The sequence below is a fragment of the Manis javanica genome, chromosome 6, assembly GCF_040802235.1.
Source record: "Manis javanica isolate MJ-LG chromosome 6, MJ_LKY, whole genome shotgun sequence".
Taxonomy (NCBI): domain Eukaryota; kingdom Metazoa; phylum Chordata; class Mammalia; order Pholidota; family Manidae; genus Manis; species Manis javanica.
The window spans coordinates 54,783,718-54,804,253 of record NC_133161.1 but is presented as its reverse complement, the minus strand read 5'-3'; the positions used below and the strand labels follow the sequence as shown (position 1 = coordinate 54,804,253).

The window sequence follows — 20,536 nt, the reverse complement described above, 5'->3', positions numbered from 1 at the left end:
TTCCATCCACTCCTTTGAATCCTGTGTATTGGATGCTGACCCCACACAATGACCAGGTGTGCAGCACACATCAATATCTGTAGATTCCACTTCTCCTTTCCATTGATAGAAGTAAAAAGGAAAATAGCTAAAATAGCAGGAGAAAATTTTTAAATCTATTTTGATATCTTTTTTTGGTATCATTAATCTACAGTTACATGAGAAACATTATATTTACTAGGTTCCCCCTTCCCCAGATCCCCCCCACAACCCCCATTATAGTCACTGTCCATCAGCATAGTAAGATGCTGTAGAATCACTACTTGTCTACTCTGTGTTGCACAGCCCTCCCCATGCCTCCCCCCATATTATACATGCTGATCGTAATGCCCCCTTTCTTTTTCCCCCCCTTATCCCTCCCTTCCCACCCATCCTCCCCAGTCCCTTTCCCTTTGGTAACTGTTAGTCCATTCTTGGGTTCTGTGATTCTGCTGCTGTTCTGTTCCTTGAGTTTTGTCTTTGTTCTTATACTCCAAAGATGAGTGAAATCATCTGTTACTTGTCTTTCTCCACCTGGCTTATTTCACTGAGCATAATACCCTCTAGTTCCATCCACGTTGTTGCAAATGGTAGGATTTGTTTTCTTATGGCTGAATAATATTCTGTTGTGTATATGTACCACATCTTCTTTATCCATTCATCTACTGATGGACACTTAGGTTGCTTCCACATCTTGGCTATTGTAAATAGTGCTGCAATAAACATAGGGGTGCATATGTTTTTTTGAATCTAAGAACTTGTATTCTTAGGGTAAATTCCTGGGTCAAATGGTATTTCTATTTTGAGCTTTTTGAGGAACCTCCATACTGCTTTCCACAATGCTTGAACTAATTTACATTCCCATCAGCAGTGTAGGAGGGTTCCCTTTCTCCACAACCTCGCCAACACTTGTTCTTTGTCTTTTGGATAGTAGCCATCCTTACTGTGTGAGATGATATCACATTGTGGTTTTAATTTGTATTTCTCTGATGACAAGCGATGTGGAGCATCTTTTCATGTGTCTGTTGGCCATCTGAATTTTTTCTTTGGAGGACTGTCTGTTTCAGCTCCTCTGCCCATTTTTTAATTGGCTTATTTGCTTTTTGTTTGTTGAGGTGAGTGAGCTCTTTATATATTTTGGATGTCAACCCTTGATCAGATCTGTCATTTATGAATATATTCTCCAATACTGTAGGGTACCTTTTTGTTCTATTGATGGTGTCCTTTGCTGTACAGAAGCTTTTCAGCTTGATATAGTCCCATTTGTTCATTTTTGTGTTTGTTTCCCTTGCCTGGGGAGATATGTTCAAGAAGACGTCACTCATGTTTATGTCTAAGAGATTTTTTGCCTATATTTTTTTCTAAGAGTTTTATGGTTTCATGACTTACATTCAGGTCTTTGATCCATTTCGAATTTACTTTTCTGTATGGGGTTAGACAGTGATCCAGTTTCATTCTCCTACATGTAGCTGTCCAGTTTTGCCAACACCAACTGTTGAAGAGGCTGTCATTTCCCCATTGTATGTCCATGGCTCCTTTATCGTCTATTAATTGACCATATATGTTTGGATTAATGTCTGGAGTCTCTACTCTGTTCCACTCATCTGTGGCTCTCTTCTTGTGCCAGTACCAAATTGTCTTGATTACTGTGGCTTTGTAGTAGAGCTTGAAGGTGGGGAGTGAGATCCCCCCCACTTTATTCTTCCTTCTCAGGATTGCTCTGGCTATTCGGCGTCTTTGGTGGTTCCATATGAATTTTTGAACTATTTGTTTCTGTTCGTCGAAGAATGCTGTTGGTAATTTGATAGGGATTGCATTGAATCTGTAGATTGCTTTGAGCAGGATGGCCATTTTGACAATATTAATTCCTCCTAGCCAGGAGCATGGGATGAGTTTCCATTTGGTAGTGTCCTCTCTAATTTCTCTTAAGAGTGTCTTGTAGTTTTTAGGCTATAGGTCTTTCACTTCCTTGGTTAGGTTTATTTCTAGGTATTTTATTCTTTTTGTTGCAATTGTGAATGGAATTGTTTTCCTGATTTCTCTTTCTGTTAGTTCATTGTTAGTGTATAGGAAAGCCACAGATTTCTGTGTATTAATTTTGTGTCCTGCAACTTTGCTGAATTCTGATATTAGTTCTAGTAGTTTTGGAGTAGAGTCTTTAGGGTTTTTTATGTACAATATCATGTCATCTGCAAATAGTGACAGTTTGACTTCTTCTTTACCAATCTGGATTCCTTGTATTTCTTTGTTTTGTCTGATTGCCATGGCTAGGACCTCCAGTACCACGTTGAATAACTGTGGGGAGAGTGGGCATCCCTGTCTTGTTCCGATCTCAGAGGAAAAGGTTTTAGCTTCTTGCTGTTCACTATGATGTTAGCTGTGGGTTTATCATATATGGCCTTTATTATGTTGAGGTACTTGCCCTCTATGCCCATTTTGTTGAGATTTTTATCATGAATGGATGTTGAATTTTGTCAAATGCTTTTTCAGCATCTATCGAGATGATCATGTGGTTTTTGTTTATGTGGTAGATGATGTTGATGACTTTCGAATGTTGTACCATCCTTTCATCCCTGAGGTGAATCCCACTTGGTCATGGTGTATGATCCTCTTGATGTATTTTTGAATTCGATTTGCTAATATTTTGTTGAGTATTTTTGCATCTACGTTCATCAGGGATATTGGTTTGTAATTTTCTTTTTTGGTGGGGTTTTTGCCTGGTTTTGGTATTAGGGTGATGTTGGCTTCATTGAATGAGTTTGGGAGTATTCCCTCCTCTATTTTTTGGAAAACTTCAAGGAGAATGGGTTTTATGTCTTCTCTGTATGTCTGATAAAATTCTGAGGTAAATCCATCTGGCCTGGGGGTTTTGTTCTTGGGTAGTTTTTTGATTACTGCTTCAATTTCATTGCTGGTAATTGGTCTGTTTAGATTTTCTGTTTCTACCTTGGTCTTCTTGGAAGGTTGTATTTTCCTAGGAAGTTGTCCATTTCTTCTAGGTTTTCCAGCTTGTTAGCATATAGGTTTTCATAATATTCTCTAATAATTCTTTGTATTTCTGTGGGGTCCGTCTTCATTTTTCCTTTCTTGTTTCTAGTTCTGTTGATGTGTGTTGATTGTCTTTATCTGTTAATAAGTCTGGCCAGAGGTTTATCTGTTTTGTTTATTTTCTCAAAGAATCAGCTCTTGGTTTCATTGATTTTTTTCTATTGTTTTATTCTTCTCAATTTTATTTATTTCTTCTCTGATCTTTATTATGTCCATCCTTCTACTGACTTTAGGCCTCATTTGTTCTTCTTTTTCCAATTTTGATAATTGTGTCTTTAGACTATTCATTTGGGATTGCTCTTCCTTCTTTGAATATTCCTGAATTGCTATATACCTTCCTCTTAAAACTGCTTTCGCTGCATCACACAGAAGTTGGGGCTTTGTGTTGTTGTCACTTGTTTCCATATATTGCTTGATCTCTATTTTTAATTTGGTCATTGATCCATTGATATCTTTTTAAAGAAGAATATTTCTACTTTTGAAAAAGGAAAAAATGCCAGAGAAATCCTCTAGTGGGGGCAGGGAATAAGTTGCCCCCCAAAAAAATGTTTCCAGTTTTCCCCTCCAGAGCATTTATTTTTAAATAACTGTGGCAACATTCTGGAGTCTCGTCTCTTCACTTGTCTCTTTCATGGATCTGCATCAGTAGTTCCTGGTTAGTAAACTGAACTTTACCTGCCACGGAAGTGACTAGTAGCATCATAGTTTTGGCAGAAACTGGGAAGCCTTAATGGTGTAGAAAGGTTTTTCAGGTTTACAGTGTAACTTGACCTATTGTCTTCCTCTAGCACGATTGCTTACCAGGTTCTGTACTTCTTCTTCAAATTTTTATTGTTTATTCAACTAATAATTATTAAGTACCTACCGTGTGCTACAAACTGTTTTAGAGGCTGAGATACAGCAGTGGCTTGCTTGATAAAATTTTAATTTTAATATTTGAGACTATTAAAACTACAAAAATGCATTTTTTATAGTGATCGATTACAGTAGTGGAGAGTTGCACAGGGTTCTTTGAAGGATAAGGAATATAGACTTAGTTCAATGAAGGGGTTTAGGGAAAAGTTTCTGAAAAAAATGGCTTCTGTGGGGACCCTCCTTTCCAATTACTGAGCCTTCAGATATTTTATTGCACATGATTTGCTCTTAATCTCTGAGTTTTGGTGGTGGGGAAACTACTTTTCTTTTGGTTGATTGCCAATAGTAGACACATTCAGTTAAGTAAAATGTTCTGATCTGTTGTGGAAAAGACAATCAGATTGAGCTATTTTTCTGTATCTTTAAAACAGGATAATTCTAACTCCTTTAAATTCCATAGCCTCTAGGGACTGAAACGAACTCAGAACCTAAGGGTTCTGCTTCTTGTCTAGAGCCAGGACAGTTATTCATAAAACATCACCATGTTTAATTTCTTAATCTGTCAATTTATAACAGATTTTTGAAAAAGGAGAGCCATAATTCTTAATCCTTTTGGGTGATCCTTTGGGGAATCTGAGACGCTGCACATTCCTGACTCAGAGCTATAGTAAACCATATCTAAGCTCCCCCAGCTCTCTGTGAGAAGCATATGTTCAGATCAGTAAACACCAGAAACACCAGAATTCTTCAGGATCTTGTAGTTATTCTCAACTTGGTGAGAACATCTCTCTTTTCATTTAGTGGATTTTGAATTGTCAACTCCTCCAAACAAGTGTCATTTGTTGTAATTTGTTCTTTGAACTTTAAATCACTTTAAAATAATAGTGCATTCGACACAGATGGCACTCAAGTTGGAATTCTTTAGTACTTTCCATTTAGCTAAGTGTAACACAGTAAGTTTTTGAATATGGCAGAGAAAAATTCAAATGGTTTGAGATTTTGACTATCAATTTATTATTATGAATCAGTCAAATATGCTTTGAACATACTACCAAAGTGAACTGAATATCAAGTATACCTTTGGTACTTGGAAACAATTAAATCAATGTTAAAATGGTGGCCTAAAGCAAGGAAAACTAGAATTTAAATGTTTCAAAATTATTTTATCCTTTAAAATTGAATTATTTTGCATTTTATTAATCAGTATTTGTGAGAAGACTGTTTTCATCCATATGATTTAAAGATAATTTTCTACCTATGTGTCTAGTTTCAGAAAAATAAACTTAAATTCTACTTTGGTATGTCTAGAAAGCTATTATCAAATTAAGCAAAATTGCATATTTGATAGACTAGTTTCAGGAAAGTTTACAGACTCAATCCAAAACTAATTTATTAGTAGTAGTAATATTCTCATTATCATTGTAGCAGCATCTGCCAATATGGAAAACCTTGCCAAGTGTGAAATTTCGCAGCTCTTACACAGAAGTCATACCATTTTGTCAAAAGCAGAAAAATGCCTAGCATGGAGGAGGGAACCCAAGGGCAATATTTTATAAATGTGGGTATATGGAGTTGATACTGCATAGAGAAATGGAGTACCAGGGCAAAGTAGACAAAGCCAGAAGGGTTTCCACTATTTGCTTTCCACATTAGACCAGGCAGCAGGCAACTAAGATAATCTTAATGAATGTGAGAAATGTGTATGTAGGGTTGGGCATGCAGACTGAGCCCTGTGTAAGTAGCTGCTTTGAAATGGGAGCACTGGAATGGAAACAGAAACACAGAACACGAGGCACATGATAAACCCACCAAATGAACTGAATTTAGTGATTACAGTTTAAAGCGATGAGTTTAAAATTAATTGCAACAAACTCTAGCAGGCATTTGGTTTAGACCTTGAAGGCTTCTTTGTGAGGGAGCTGATATTTCCCAAGTTTAGGACTGCCTGGTTTAATTCTGTCTCCCTTGTTAACAGTTGCCAGTTCTCTATGTTTTGGTCACTTATCAGATCAGTCAGTGGCACATCTCAGAAAGCTCTAGCAAATATTAATCTCTAGAAAGAGAGTCACTGTAGAGGAGAGATGCTATCAGCTGACACTGTCAGCTGGGAGAGACCAGGGCACTGTGAGGTGGAGGAAGAAGGCATGGAAAGTGGGCCAAGGAAGTTGCAGATCTCAAAAGCGCAAACCAAATACATGTTTAACTGTGACCCCATTAACTTGGAAGGCAAAGGCTGGGTCCCATGATGACAGCAGGCTGTGATATAGTTTATAAAGAAAATACAGAAACTTAAAACTGGTGATAAAAATTGTCCTCAACCAGGTTAAGCTTTGGGAGTCAGATGAGAAGTGGTTACAGAGAGGAACCTTATTGTAAGAAAATGGGACATCTCACAGCATGAAAGGAGCAATCTCTTCAATGGTGAATTTCAGATAAATATCCAAGTCCATCCTCCATCCTTACAGGAACCACTCTCAACAAGAGTTCAGAAAATCTAATTTTTTTTTTTTTAATTAAGGGAAAAGGATACATTCCTCATCCTGTTGACATACGATATAAGAAAGGGTGAAAATCATCAACACAAACTTCCTATAGATGATCAAAACCCATCAGAAATATATTGCCATAAAATGGATGAAGATCATAACCCCACATTCCATTTGGGATTTAATCCGAGAATCAGAATTTAAAATACTATGTTATGGGTAATATTGAATAAGGAATTCTTCTAATGGTTAGACCTTACAGTTTCGGGATTTCCCTCTGTATCTAATGTTGATCCTGAAGTCTCTCTAAGTCAGCCATAATGAAAGTCGGGAAAAAAACAAGACGTGGGCAAGAATAACAACAATCTGCACTACCCATCTGTCTTTCATCACCTCCATCCTTGATTTATTCATCCTTGATATTTGATTTGTTCATCAATAACATGAACATATTCTATGCTGCATTAGATACTATTTTTTGAATACTAAAATGGTATTTCCTCATTTTTTGTGTTATTTGCAATGTAAAGGCTACAGGCACAATACAATTTTATGTTTAATTTGTATTATTAATAATTTTTCCATCACTTTTTAAGTCTAGATAATAAGCAAAACAATAAATAAAGTGCTGATTTTAACATTTGCTCATTTCTGTGGTGTAAGTGTTCCCACCATGGCCAATTTAGCTGCCAACATGCCATCACTGAATAACACGTCATATAGAGTAATTTTGCCTTATAAACATAATATACATAAATAACCTCAAAAGCATAGATAATATTAATATTCAGTAAAACAATCAGGAAATAAAGAGATTAGAATATTTATAATTTTGTGGTTAATATTATATATAGTTATATTTACATATTTAATTTAAGAATAGATGTGTTTAGCTAGCTCATAAAATTCACTGAAAATTAGTAATCAACTCTTGTAAGCCAGTATGGGCCAACTCCACCACATTACTGGGTTTAGACTTTTCTAAAAAAAAATCATTAAGTTTTACACTTAATTTATACCTCAATGTAAATTAAACTTCAAAAAGATACTAACAAAATTTGAACTTACTAATTAGTCAATTTGCTTTTAAATGTGTGTTTAACAACTTTGAAATTAATTATTGTATATTCTAATCTTGAGAAAAATGTGTAAATATATATGTATATATACATATATACACACACACACAAATATGCCTATGTATGTGTATATATTATATGATTAACTATACATATATGTATATATATTTGTCTCTTTTGAGACAGCCTAGAATCAATGATATACCAGCCAATATGAATACATCTGTTGTTCAGTACTAAATACCTTTCATCATTAAAAGGAGCCAGGGCTTCTTGGAGACAAGTCTCATTCCTGTCTTGGGAAATGAAAAGTACAAGATGAACCTGAGAATACTTTTACACTGTAAATTAAGGAAATATTCAAAGAATCAAGAGCACATATTTAAAAGACACAGGAGCCAATAAGAGTAATGAATTGTAACCTATTGAATATAATTTGAAACTACAAACACACTCTGATAAGAATAAATGAATAAAGAACAAAGGAAAGTTATTCATTCTGTAGACTCCTATTTAACTAAATAGAAGGAATAATGAAGTTAGAAATTTTAAGGTGGATGATAAAAATAGTCAATTGAAATTTGATAACAAGATACTTACATGTTTTCAAGACTTATCACCCGAATTATTATACATTAAGAAGTAGTAACTTTATAATGGAGAAGCAAGGTAAATGCTACCTTAACTAAGTGATTAATGTTAATCTCATAAAAATCAGAAAGAAAATAGTATGTGCATTTTAATTTGGTATACTGAGAGGTAACATTTCATCAATGGCATTCATACTGAAAATATATAGCCTGAATCTAATTATCAGGAAATATTAGAAACACCTGAATAGATGGGATTCCTATTAAATAACTTGCCTGTCCTTGTCAAAACTGTTAAGAGAAACCTTACCAAGGTCAAGAAAAACAAAGAATTTCAGAATAACTCTTCTAGATTAAAAAGGTTTGGCACGACTAAGTGCAATTTATCTCAGGAATGCAAGGATGTTTTAATGTTCAAAAATCAATTCAATACAATTTACCATATCAATAAACTAAATATGAAAACATACATCATTATTTCAACATTTGCACAAAATATATTTTAAAAAATTCAATATCTGTTCATGATAAAATCTTTGAACTAACTGAAGGGCTCTTACTCCACTTGATAAAGAGTATTTGCAAAAAACTCATAGCTAATATCTACTTTATGGTGAAAGATAATGCTTTCCTTCTAAGATAAACATATTGTCATTTCTAGTCATCATTATAATGAGGATCCTAGCCAATGCAATAAGGAAAGAAAATTAAACAGAAAGCATACAATTTGGAAAGGAAGAAATAAAAATCTTTATTCCCAGATGACGTGACTGTCTATGTAGAAAATTCCAAAGCATCTACAAAAGAGCTGATAGAACTAATACCTGAATTTTTTGAGGTCAAGAGATAGCATGCTAAAGTCAATTGTATTTATATACCAAAAATGAAAATTTGAAACTTTTTATAAAAAGAAAACAATACTATTGTAATACCATGAAACATGAAATGCCAATGGATAGATATATTAAAATATTTATATGCTGAAAACTTCAGAAGAACATCTAAGAGAGAGATTATATTCATAGACTGGCAAATAAGCACATGAAAAGATACTGAAAACTATTAGTCAACAAGGAAATGAAAACTAAAGCCATGATGAAACATCCAGTCACTATAAATCTACTAAAATGGTTATAATAATAAATTTAAACATGACAGTACAAAATGCCAGCAAGGATATGTAGAAGATGCAGTGCTCATGCATTACTTGTGGGAATGCCAAAGATACAATCACTTTAGAGGAATCTTTGACACTTTCATATGAAGATAAATATATACTGATCACTGGATCCAGAAATCTCACACCTAAATATTTACCAAAGAGGAATGGAAACACATGTACACCTAAAGTCTTCTATGTAAGTGTTTATAGAAGCTTTATTCATAATAGCCACAAATTAGAAAGAAACAAAATGTCCTCAATTTGGTGAGTGGGGAAAACCAATTGTAATATTACCATACAATGGAAAACGGCACAGAGAAAAAGGAATGAAATACTGATGCTTGCAACACTATGGAGGATCTTCAAAAGCCTTAAACTAAGTTAAAAATGTAACACACACAAACGTTACATAATACATGGTTCAATTTGTATGAAATTCCAGAAACGACAAAATCATAAAAACAGGAAAAAAATCAGTGCTCATGAGGGGCTGGTGTTGGGGAAGAAATTGCATACATAATGGTGTGAGGAATCATATTAGCATGCTGGAAATAAATGTTTTGATTTTGGTAGCTATTAAACAATTATATCCATTTGTTAAAACTCAGAAAGCTGGACATCTGAAGTGGGTGAGTTTTACCTCAATAAACTTAACTTTAGAATAAAAGATGACAACTAAAGGCAATGGTTGATAAGTATTTAATTGAATTCTAGACAATGGAAAAATGAACTACAATTGACAAAATTTGAATATGCCCTACTGGTTAGATAATATCATAATGATATTAAAGCTCCTGCCATTATTTTGCTGTGATCATGTAAGCAAATATCCTAGTCCTTAGGAAATGTATACTAATGTATTTATTTTTAATGGGAAATGGTGTCTCCAACCATATGTGTGTATGTGTGTGTGTGTGTGTGAATGTATATATATATGTGTGTGTGTGTGTATGTATACATGTGTATGTCCATAAGTGTGTATGGCCCTATACATGTATACATACACATGTGTATAACATACACACATATATAAGCTAAAGAGAACATGGAGAGGAGAGAAAAAGGAGAAGGCTGCAGCAATGGGAGTTAAAGTGAACACTTAGTGAATTAGATAAAGGGCATACTGGACTTTGTTATAATATTCCTACAATTTTAGGTATGTTTATAATACAAAGATAATTTTTAAAAAACAAATGCATAATGTTTGGGGAAAAGAACTAAAATTGACATATTCATAGACCACTTGATAGTTCTTACATCAAGTTCCAAATGAATCTACAGAAAAGGTATAAGTATTAATTAGTTAACTTATCAAGTTTAAGGGTATAGTTACAATGCTTCAAAGTCAATGTTAGCACTGTACAAAAACTCAAAAATTTAAAATTATGCCATGTAAAAATGAATTAAACAACATCAAATACCTATGACTACATTTAAAGAAATATGTGCAAGGTCTTATACTGTAAACTATAAAAATATTTCTGAAACAAATTAAAGAATCAAAAATAAATGGAAAGATGTAACATAATCATGGATTAGAAGACTGGGTGCTAGAAAGATTTTCACCAAGTTGCCCCTAAATTCATCCATGAATTCAAAGACATTCCAAACAATTTCAGTAAAGTTTTCTTTTGGTCAAGGGCAGAGGGATATATTCTGAAATGTATATAGAAAATTAAAAACTAAGACATCTAAGACAATCATGTACAAGAAAAACAAGTGGAAAACATACATTCACATTTACAGCAAGATTTATTTTAAGTCTACATTAATCATGGCAATATGGAATTAGAAGAGGACACATAGATAAATGATTGGACCAGAATAACAGAGTCCACATACAGATTCACATATGCATGAATACTTCATTTTAGAAAATGGCTAAATAATTGTATTATAGTCACACAGGAGACTACTATACAGCAATGAGAATGAATCATCTACAAGTAAAAGAAAAATATGTTGAATCTCACAAATGAGCAAAAGAAGTGAGGTGCAAAAGACTACATATATGATTCCATTTACATAAAGTAAAAGATTTCCTAAAGCAGAACCATTCTGTTCTGATAGAACAGTAGTTGGATACCCCTGGGAAGTAGGTTATGACAGGAAAGGGGCACAAAAGGGCTTTGGAGTTCTGAAAATCTTGTTAACCTAGATGCTGGTTCTATACGTTTGTACATTTTATTAAAAATGTATCAAGCCATATACTTGTGGTAAGTTCATTTATATGTATGTCTGCTTTAGTTCAATAAATCTTTTAAAAAGAAAATTAGAATGCCTTAAAAAAAGTTCTTATTCTTCCTTGGAGTAAAGTTGGGAGAAAATGTATAATTTTAGAGGGAAGAGAGAGAGCGAGAGAGCTACCATTTGTTAGCATTTATGCATTTATCTTTTTTTATGTGTTACAGGCTAAAATAGCCTAAAGTTTAGGAGAATTTGACTGCCTATACTAACATGAAAAGGTGGTCAGAATTCACTTCACAAAGTTTTCAAGAGATACCTTTAATATTCTCTGTTGTAATGTTCAAGATAAACCTTGGTGAAGTCCTTTGAAGGCTACTGAAAGTTGGGCTCACTGCTGGAACACTTAACCTCTGTGACCTTCACTGAAGGCATGCAGAACTTTACAGAAAACTGTTGTTTCCTGAAAGAAACTATCACATGGGATTAGAAAATCAGTACAAAGTTTGACTTTTCCCACAGGTTCTGGTGTGACTTAATAAAGGTAGAGAATTTTTTAAAATAGAAATTCTAAGTTTTTGATGCTGGTGAACTATCTGTATAAAAAGTAAAATTCAAAATATTCAGAAGTCTGTTTTCTAGTTCCTTTTTTTCCCAAAACAAAGAGCTTAAACTATATAAAATCCTAGATGTCAGTTGTCTATTTAACTTCCTATTTGTGATTGATGTAAACTCTCAATAAACTAAGCTGTCTATTACCATTTAGCAATTTCTAGACATTTTTTACACAAAATGTATTTTTTAAAACAGGATAGAGACGGAGCCAGGATGGCAGCATGAGTAGAGCAGTGGAAATCTCCTCCCAAAAACACATAGAGCCATGAAAATATAACAAAGAAAACTCTTCCTAAAATAGAGACCAGAGGACACAGGACAACATCCAGACCACATCCACACCTGCAAGAACCCAGCGCCTTGTGAAGGGGGTAAGATACAAGCCCCGGCCCAGCGGTACCCGAGCACCCCTCCCCCTGGCTCCCGGCGGGTGGAAAGAAACCGGAGCGTTTTTTTTTTTTTTTTTGACGAGTGCTTTTTGGAAGCCTTAAAGGGACAGGGACCCCGTTGCAAGGGAGGCAGGGCGGCGGGACTGGTGAGCGGGTGCCTGGGACCGGCGCCTGAGGACAAAGAATATCACGCGTTTTTCCCTGCGGGACCGGTGGGCGGCTGCCTGAGACGGGCGACTGAGGACGGAGGAAATCGCGCGTTTTTCCCCTTTTTTTTTCTCTTTTTGGCGAGTGCTTTTTGGAAGCCTTAAAGGGACAGGGACCCTGGTGCTAGGGAGGCAGAACAGCAGGACCGGTGAACGGGTGCCTCGGACCGGCGCCTGAGGACAAAGAATATCCCACGTTTTTCCCTGAGGGACCGGAGGGCGGGTGCCTGAGACCGGCGCCTGAGGACGGAGGAAATCGCGCGTTTTTCCCTTTTTTTTTTTCTCTTTTTGGCAACTGCTTTTTGGAAGCCTTAAAGGGACAGGGACCCTGGTGCTAGGGAGGCAGAGCAGCAGGACCAGTGAGCAGGTGCCTGGGGCCGGCACCTGAGGAAAAACAATATCACGCGTTTTTCCCTGTGGGACCGGTGGCTGGGTGCTTTTTGGAAGCCTTGAAGGGACAGGGACCCCGGTGCTAGGGAGGCAGGGCAGCAGGACCAGTGAGCTGGTGCCTGGGACTGGCGCCTGAGGACAAAAAAAATCGCGTGTTTTTTCCTTCTTTTTTTTGTTTTTTCCTGTTCCCTCTCTCATTGTTGCTGTTGTTGTTTTGGTTTGGAGAGTGCTTTTTGGAAGTCTTAAAGGGGCAGGACAAGACACTTAGACCAGAGGCAGGTAATCTGGGGATCTCTGGGCACTCTAACCCCCTGGGCAATAGGGAGCACAGAGGCCCCTTACAGAGATGAATAGCCTCCCGGCCGCTCCCCCTCCAACGGGGCTCCACCACGTTGGAGGAGCAGCCCCAGCCAGGCCACGCCCACAGCAACAGCAGAGATAAACTCCATAGCAAATGGGCAGGAAGCAGAAGCCCTGTCTGCGCACAGCTGACAGGCATAAGCCACTAGAGGTCGCTATTCTCCCAGGAGAGGAAGGCCACAAACCAACAAGAAGGGAAGCTCTTCCAGCGGTCACTCGTACCAGCTCTGCAAACTATCTCTATCACCATGAAAAGGCAAAACTACAGGCAGACAAAGATCACAGAGACAACACCTGAGAAGGAGACAGACCTAACTAGTCCTCCTGAAAAAGAATTCAAAATAAAAATCATGAACATGCTGACAGAGATGCAGAGAAAAATGCAAGAGCAATGGGATGAGATGCAGAGAAAAATGCAAGAAAAATGGGATGCAGTCCGGAGGGAGATCACAGATATCAGAAAGGAGATCACAGAAGTGAAACAATCCCTGGAAGGATTTATAAGCAGAATGGATAAGATGCAAGAGGCCATTGAAGGAATAGAAACCAGAGAACAGGAACATATAGAAGCTGACATAGAGAGAGATAAAAGGATCTCCAGGAATGAAACAACACTAAGAGAACTATGTGACCAATCCAGAAGGAATAATATTTGTGTTATAGGGGTACCAGAAGAAGAAGAAAGAGGAAAAGGGATAGAAAGTCTCTTTGAAGAAATAATTGCTGAAAACTTCCCCAAACTGGGGGAGGAAATAATCGAACAGACCATGGAATTACACAGAACCCCCAACAGAAAGGATCCAAGGAGGACAACACCAAGACACATAGTAATTAAAATGGCAAGGATCAAAGACAAGGAAAGAGTTTAAAGGCAGCTAGAGAGAAAAAGGTCACCTATACAGTAAAACCCATCAGGCTAACATCAGACTTCTCGACAGAAACCCTACACGCCAGAAGAGAATGGCATGATATACTTAATGCAATGAAACAGAAGGGCCTTGAACCAAGGATACTGTATCCAGCACGACTATCATTTAAATATGATGGTGGGATTAAACAATTCCCAGACAAGCAAAAGCTGAGGGAATTTGCTCCCCACAAACCACCTCTACAGGGCATCCTACAGGGACTGCTCTAGATGGGAGCACTCCTAAAAAGAGCACAGAACAAAACACCCAACATATGAAGAAGGGAGGAGAAGGAATAAGAAGGGAGAGAAATGAAGAATCATCAGACCATGTTTATAATAGCTCAACAAGTGAGTTAAGTTAGGCAATAAGATACTAAAGAAGCTAACCTTGAACCTTTGGTAAACACGAATCTAAAGCCTGCAATGGCAATAAGTACATATCTCTCAATAGTCACCCTAAATGTAAATGGACTTAATGCACCAATCAAAAGACACAGAGTAATAGAATGGATAAAAAAGCAAGACCCATCTATATGCTGCTTACAAGAAACTCACCTTAAACCCAAAGATAAGCATAGACTAAAAGTCAAGGGATGGAAAGACATATTTCAGGCAAACAACAGTGAGAAGAAAGCAGGGGTTGCAGTACTAATATCAGACAAAATAGACTTCAAAACAAAGAAAGTAGCAAGAGATAAAGAAGGATACTATATAATGATAAAGGGCTCAGTCCAACAAGAGGATATAACCACTCTAAATATATATGCACCCAATACAGGAGCACGAGCATATGTGAAGCAAATACTAATAGAACTAAAGAGGGAAATAGACTGCAATGCATTCATTTTAGGAGACTTCAACACACCACTCACCCCAAAGGATAGATCCACCAGGCAGAAAATAAGTAAGGACACAGAGGCACTGAACAACGCACTAGAACAGACGGACCTAATAGACATCTATAGAATCTACATCCAAAAGCAACAGGATATACATTCTTCTCAAGTGCACATGGAACATTCTCCAGAATAGACCACATACTAGCTCACAAAAAGAGCCTCAGTAAATTCCAAAATATTGAAATTCTACGAAACAATTTTTCAGACCACAAAGGTATAAAAGTAGAAATAAATTCTACAAAGAAAACATAAAGGCTCATAAACACATGGTGGCTTAACAACATGCTACTAAATAATCAATGGATCAATGAACAAATCAAAATAGAGATCAAGGAATATATAGAAACAAATGACAACAACAACACTAAGCCCCAACTTCTCTGGGACGCAGCGAAAGCAGTCTTAAGAGGAAAGTATATAGCAATCCAGGCACACTTGAAGAAGGAAGAACAATCCCAAATGAATAGTCTAACATCACAATTATCGAAACTGGAAAAAGAAGAACAAATGAGGCCTCCAGTCAGCAGAAGGAGGGACATAATAAAGATCAGAGAAGAAATAAACAAAATTGAGAAGAATAAAACAATAGCAAAAATCAACGAAACCAAGAGCTGGTTCTTTGAGAAAATAAACAGAACAGATAAGCCTCTAGCCAAACTTATTAAGAGAAAAAGATAATCAACACAAATCAACATAATCAGAACTGAGAATGGAAAAATCATGACAGACTCCACAGAAATACAAAGAATTGTTAAAGACTACTATGAAAACCTATATGCCAACAAGCAAAACCTAGAAGTAATGGACAACTTCCTAGAAAAATACAACCACCCAAGACTGACCAAGGAAGAAACACAAAAGTTAAACAAACCAATTACGAGCAAAGAAATTGAAACGGTAATCAAAAAACTACCCAATAACAAACCCCCGAGGCCAGACGGATTTACCTCGGAATTTTATCAGACACACAGAGAAGACATAATACCCATTCTCCTTAAAGTGTTCCAAAAAATAGAAGAAGAGGGAATACTCCCAAACTCATTCTATGAAGCCAACATCACGCTAATACCAAAACCAGGCAAAGACCCCACCAAAAAAGAAAATTACAGACCAATATCCCTGATGAATGTAGATGCAAAAATACTCAATAAAATATTAGCAAACAGAATTCAACAGTATATCAAAAGGATCATACACCATGACCAAGTGGGATTCATCCCAGGGATGCAAGGATGGTACAACATTTGAAAATCCATCAACATCATCCACCACATCAACAAAAAGAAAGACAAAAACCACATGATCATCTCCATAGATGCTGAAAAAGCATTTGACAAAATTCAACATCCATTCATGATAAAAATTCTCAGCAAAATGGGTAGAGGGCAAGTACCTCAACATAATAAAGGCCATATATGATAAACCCACAGCCAGCATTATACTGAACAGCGAGATGCTGAAAGCATTTCCTCTGAGATCGGGAACCAGACAGGGATGCCCACTCTCCCCACTGTTATTTAACATAGTACTGGAGGTCCTAGCCACGGCAATCAGACAAAACAAAGAAATACAAGGAATCCAGATTGGTAAAGAAGAAGTCAAACTGTCACTATTTGCAGATGATATGATACTGTACATAAAAAACCCTAAAGACTCCACTCCAAAACTACTAGAACTGATATCGGAATACAGCAAAGTTGCAGGATACAAAATCAACACACAGAAATCTGTAGCTTTCCTATACACTAACAACGAATCAATAGAAAGAGAAATCAGGAAAACAATTCCATTCACCATTGCATCAAAAAGAATAAAATACCTAGGAATAAACCTAACCAAGGAAGTGAAAGACTTATACTCTGAAAACTACAAGTCACTCTTAAGAGAAATTAAAGGGGACACTAATAAATGGAAACTCATCCCATGCTCATGGCTAGGAAGAATTAATATCGTCAAAATGGCCATCCTGCCGAAAGCAATATACAAATTTGATGCAATCCCTCTCAAATTACCAGCAACATTCTTCAATGAATTGGAACAAATAATTCAAAAATTCATATGGAAACACCAAAGAACCCGAATAGCCAAAGCAATCCTGAAAAAGAAGAATAAAGTAGGGGGGATCTCACTCCCCAACTTCAAGCTCTACTACAAAGCCATAGTAATCAAGACAATTTGGTACTGGCACAAGAACAGAGCCACAGACCAGTGGAACAGATTAGAGACCCCAGAAAATAACCCAAACATATATGGTCAATTAATATTTGATAAAGGAGCCATGGACATACAATGGCAAAATGACAGTCTCTTCAACAGATGGTGCTGGCAAAACTGGAGAGCTACATGTAGGAGAATGAAACTGGACCATTGTCTAACCCCATATACAAAGGTAAACTCAAAATGGATCAAAGACCTGAATGTAAGTCATGAAACCATTAAACTCTTGGAAAAAAAAATAGGCAAAAACCTCTTAGACATAAACATGAGTGACCTCTTCTTGAACATATCTCCCCAGGCAAGGAAAACAACAGCAAAAATGAGCAAGTGGGACTACATTAAGCTGAAAAGCTTCTGTACAGCAAAAGACACCATCAATAGAACAAAAAGGAACCCTACAGTATGGGAGAATATATTTGAAAATGACAGATCCGATAAAGGCTTGACGTCCAGAATATATAAAGAGCTCACACGCCTCAACAAACAAAAAACAAATAATCCAATTAAAAAATGGGCAGAGGAACTGAACAGACAGTTCTCTGAAAAAGAAATACAGATGGCCAAGAGACACATGAAAAGATGCTCCACATCGCTAATTATCAGAGAAATGCAAATTAAAACTACAATGAGGTATCACCTCACACCAGTAAGGATAGCTGCCATCCAAAAGACAAACAACAACAAATGTTGGCAAGGCTGTGGAGAAAGGGGAACCCTCCTACACTGCTGGTGGGAATGTAAATTAGTTCAACCATTGTGGAAAGCAGTATGGAGGTTCATCAAAATGCTCAAAACAGACCTACCATTTGACCCAGGAATTCCACTCCTAGGAATTTACCCTAAGAACGCAGCAATCAAGTTTGAGAAAGACAGATGCACCCCTATGTTTATCGCAGCACTATTTACAATAGCCAAGAATTGGAAGCAACCTAAATGTCCATCGGTAGATGAATGGATAAAGAAGATGTGGTACATATACACAATGGAATACTACTCAGCCATAAGAAGTGGAAGAATCCAACCATTTGCAGCAACATGGATGGAGCTGGAGAGCATTATGCTCAGTGAAATAAGCCAAGCAGAGAAAGAGAAATACCAAATGATTTCACACATCTGAGGTGTATGAGAACAAAGGAAAAACTGAAGGAACAAAACAGCAGCGGAATTACAGAACCCAAAAATGGACTACCAGGTACCAAAGGGAAAGAAACTGGGGAGGATGGGTGGGCAGGGAGGGATAAGGGGGGGGGGCAGAAGAAGGGGGGTATTAAGATTAGCATGCATGTGGGGGGAGGGAGAAAGGGGAGGGTGGGCTGCACAACACAGAGAGGACAAGTAGGGATTCTACAACATTTTGCTAAGCTGATGGACAGTAACCGTAATGTGGTTTTTAGGGGGGACCTGATATAGGGGAGAGCATAGTAAACATAGTACTCTTCTTGTAAGTGCAGATTAAAGAGTAAAAAAAAAAAAAAAAAAGAAAGAAAGAAAGAAAAGGGGGTTCACTCCTTGATAGGATAAAACTATTGGTAAATCAAAGATCAATGCATGCTTTTAATATCCTTAATGTTGATCACTTAAAGGGTGTCAGATGATCAGCTATGGAGGTACTCTTTTCTGATAATATTCCTTTCTCTTAATAAAAAAAAAAAAAGCAGTTCCTGTGTGCTGACCTCCAATGAGTTCTGCACAGGGGTATAGAGGGCATGTCAAAGTGTGGGCAAAGGGTCTTTTTGTTCCTAGGCAGAAGATCAAGGCCTAGCTTGGATACCCAGAAAATGAACTAAGATACAATATGAGGAGGAGCTTCTGGCATCAGCACTTTCTGGAGGACTCGTGCTGGGGGATGATCATCAAAAAGCCTCCACAGGGATCCAGGCGATGCTGCAGTTGTGGCTGCGTCCACCGACTGTTTCCTGGACTTGCCATTGGAATGAGGAGGGAGATGTCTAGGCTGGCATGTGCATACAGTGAGACAACGAATTTCACCGGATCTGTACTGTTGGAACTCAACCAGGAGTTGGGAGGGGTGCAGGGTGTAGCACTCCAAAATCTTATGACTATAGACTATCTACGATTAAAAGAACGTATGGGATGTGAACAGATCCCAGAAATGGGCTGCTTTAATTTGTCTGATTTTTCTCAGACTCTTCAAGTACAGTAGGACAATATCCATCATATCATAGACAAGTTTTCACAAATGCCTAGGGTGCCTATATGGTTTTCTTGGCTTCACTGGAGATGGATGATAATTATAGATTTGCTTTGTTTATGTCACCATATTCCTATTATGTTAATATGTGTATGCAAATTAGTTAGTAGTTTAAAACCTATACATACTTAAGGTACTCTACAAGAAGATATGTCAAAGAAATAATCAATCCTCCCATGTTTTCTTCCATATGCTACCTCTATAGCTCTTCTTCTTCCTTCCTAATTACAACCCTTAAAAAGAATTCATGCCTCATATCGAATTTACCGAGTATCATAATTCCTCCAGGTGGTAAAGATACCTCGAGACAAGTGCTGGGCATAGAAGCCACAGGGCATAAATCTGCAAAGAAGTAAAAAGCGAACCTTTTCAAACAATATGGCTTCTCTCTCACTTACCAACTTTACATTTCCCTGTATGGCCCCGGAAGATGACTGGTTAGCCAGAGACGGGTAAGATTCCTCAAGGGAGGAACAACCTAAGACAGGCACAGTCGCAGGGGGGCCATCAGGTGAGAAATTGGGGATCAACAGAGGTGAGGCTCAGAACCTCACCCCCCCTGCTTTGAGAGAAATCTTCTGCATCCATGGATGTTTTGCTGCCCTTGTCTAGCTTGGATTAATACTTAGTCCATAGGCACACACCTGATCATCTACATTTGCCCTCTTTACAGCACTAAACTATGTTTTCTACCTTTATCTTGCATCTACCTACCACTTCAGCATTTTATTAAAAATAAAAGTAATAATAATAATAAAGGGAGAAATGTGGAATCAACATATAAATCAAGTATAAAAATCAAACGAATATTCATATTTGACCTGATTGTTTATAGTTCATAATGCGTGATCAAAACTGAAGGTTTCTGTGATGAATGCCCGTGTACTGTTCACCATGTAATAATTTATTCACTATG

The 20,536-nt window shown here is 37.1% G+C and overlaps 1 long non-coding RNA gene across 2 annotated transcripts in view; it reads left to right on the top strand.

Moving 5' to 3' along the window:
* The window catches only part of LOC118972909 (uncharacterized), a 319,039-nt gene that overhangs the window by 245,965 nt on the left and 52,538 nt on the right, over positions 1-20,536 (top strand). For both annotated transcript variants that reach the window (XR_012132833.1, XR_012132834.1), the window contains one exon: positions 12,233-12,408. This is a non-coding gene — a long non-coding RNA (uncharacterized lncRNA). The remainder of the gene's footprint in view (positions 1-12,232; positions 12,409-20,536) is intronic.